Consider the following 2,991-nt stretch of genomic DNA (forward strand, 5'->3'; position numbering starts at 1 on the left):
GTTTGCAAATGTCCTCTATCAGAGACTGAGACCTCACAGTCCAAGAAAGCCAACTTGCCATTTTTTACATCTTCTCGTGTGAACTTGATGTATTTATCCACAGAGTTGATGTGGTCAGTAAAATGTTGGACTTCCTGAGATTTAATTTTAACCCAGGTGTCATCAACATACCTGAACCAATGACTTGGTGGTGTCCCTGAAAAGGACGTCAAGGCTCTCTTTTCTACCTCCTCCATGTACAGGTTGGCAACAATAGGAGAAACTGGAGACCCCATAGCACACCCATGTTTCTGCCTATAATATTGCTCCCCATATGTGAAGTAGGTTGACTGCAGGCACAGTTTCAAGAGTTGTCACAGTTGTTCTGTGGAAAGCGTTGTCCTGCTGCTCAGAGTGGTGTCTGATTTTAATCTTAAACTGACCACCTCTACTGCATCATCAACAGGAATGCACGTAAAGAGTGATGTGACATCAAAAGAGACCATTGTTTCATCAGTCTCCATAATGACATCCCTCACCTTGTCCACAAAGTCCATGGTGTTCTGTATGTGGTGTTCTGAGCTGAAAACAGCACCTCAGACTGAGGAAGTCTCATGGATGAGAGACGAAACGTTTCTAGATTTTTTTGCTTTGTTTTGTTTTTTGTTTTTTTTGATTGTCCAGAGGACCAGATTGAACTTTTTTGGATAATGGAGGTAGTTTTTTGTTGTTGTTTTTTTTTTTGTTTTTGGTTGCTTGTCCAAGGCAGAGCAGAGTAACAGATCCTGGCAAGAGTAGGGAGCAATTTTATCCATAATCAGGTGCAATGAGGGAGACAGGGGGTGGCCAATGCTGGGTTTATGTCAGGGCCACTTTGGTCAAAGGTTATGGATGTTTTTATTATTATGACTGAGAGCATTCTTCTCCTCTGCCCTGAGGACCAGCCCAAAACAAGCCCAAACCATCTCTCGAGACACTATCTTATCTCTGCCCATGAACCGTATGTTTTGGTTAAAAGACAGCACTAGGTAAGAAGGCTGCAGCTGGCTTCAAGGATGCCTCCGGAACTCTGTAAACTCAGCTGAGCTGAAAAAGAGTATAGAAATGAGCAGATAATGTGGCTTGTGGCTTTCTTTCTATGACTGGTCTTCATGCTAACATATGCAGGTATGTATGTGATTAATGTATATTTATGTAACCTCTCCTGAAATCTGAACTTGCAAAAATGAATACCAGTTAATATCTTATCCTGTCCTTGAATGTAATTATTTTGGGTAAACATTATTAATGAGATTTTTCTCCACCACCCTTAGCCACTGTATCTTCAGCCGTCCAAAGGGTCATCCCAGACATATGAGGGAAATTTACTTTTAAAATCTGCAAAGTAGGAAGAGTAGTACAAGCAGTAGTTTATTTTAGTACACACACAACCATGTTCCAGCCACAAGTTCAAAAAGGCAGACTCATTGTCTTATTGTCATGCTCAGTAATTAGACTACTATTTGCAATATATACAAATGTTTTGTTTTTGTTTTTTTCTGTGTTCTATGCATTCAAACATAATAGCAGCATGTTTCTTAAAAGTGGTTGGACTTTACGGTGTGTCTGATTTACAGGGATCCAAACCACCTAATGTAAAAACAAAACATAGAACAGCAGCAACCCCTTTTTATGAAATAGTAGATCTTGAAGTCAGGATTGTTTTGGTTGGTTTCAGATGTTCCAAGATGGAATTCCATTTCTGGGGGAGTTCAAGTTTATTTCACAAATTTAAAAATGAAAATTCTGACTTTCAAGTAAAAACAGAACACACCATCTACACTGTATATATGTTTGAGAATGAAGCATTATTTAATCCCTGTCTTCTTCTTTACATGAACCTGAAGCATCTTGTGGGTGAAACGGTGGTGCAGTTGAAACCATTAGTGAAAAGGCCAGACTTCAGGGGTATCTGAGGCAGGCTTGAAACACAAGAGTCAGGGTGGCTTCTGGGTAATACCAGATGGCTAGGCCTCAGACTGACGAAGCCTCTTGGATGAGGGGCGAAACGTTTCTTTTTAACAAAAAAACGAAGTCCAGATGACATGATTCAACCTTTTTTGTTGTTATATACCTGGATGACTGAGAAAACAAACTTTGTGTTGGTGGTGCAGTTGGTCGAGCTGTTGCTTCACAGTGAGAAGGTTGTTGGATCAAATCCCAGCTAGGGGCCTTTCTGGGTGGAGTTTGCATGTTTTCTCCATGCGTGGATTTTCTCTGGGTAATCTGGTTTCCTCCCACAGTCCAAAAACATGCATGTTAGGCTGATTGGTAACTCTAAATTGTCCCTAGGTGTGAATGAGAGAGTGAATGGTTGTTTGTCTCGTTTGTCTCTATGTGTCCCTGTGATGGACTGGAGACCTGTCCAGGATGTTCCCCGCCTCTCGCACCGTGACTGCTGGATATGGGGACCAGAGAACCCCACAGCCCAAAAAGGAAGAAGTGGGTAAAGATAATGGAGGTATGGATGGAGCATATTTCAGCAATAAATAGCATAAACATTTCTTCATATTAAAATGAGCTTGAAATGTAAATTGTTTGAATTGTAGCTAAATAGGAAAATTGGTTGAAATATGTAAATGAAAAAAAAAAAAATACCCCAACACTTTCAGTAAAGTTTAGCTTGGGCTTTGTGCTGGCCATTGTTGCTTTAAGCAATTTCTGTGAAGACACCGGCTGTTTCTTAAAGATTTAGGTTATTATTTCACCAAATCGTTATTAATTCTTTGTTCAATGTAGCACTGATTCCAGTTTTAGGCAGAACAGAAAGGTCTTTTTGTTACACCACTTATAAAGGTGGAGCTATTTTTGTAGTCATTGCATACCGCTGCCTTTCCATTCCTCTCCACTCTGCAGTATGTAAAGGAAGGACTGCAGAGTCAGTATTGCAATCCCAAGCTTGTATTATAGCTTATGGACTTTTAGAAAAAAGAAAAACACACACACACACACACACACACAGACATATATATA

The sequence above is a fragment of the Nematolebias whitei genome, chromosome 1, assembly GCF_014905685.2.
Source record: "Nematolebias whitei isolate Nwh7 chromosome 1, NemWhi1, whole genome shotgun sequence".
Taxonomy (NCBI): Eukaryota; Metazoa; Chordata; class Actinopteri; order Cyprinodontiformes; family Rivulidae; genus Nematolebias; species Nematolebias whitei.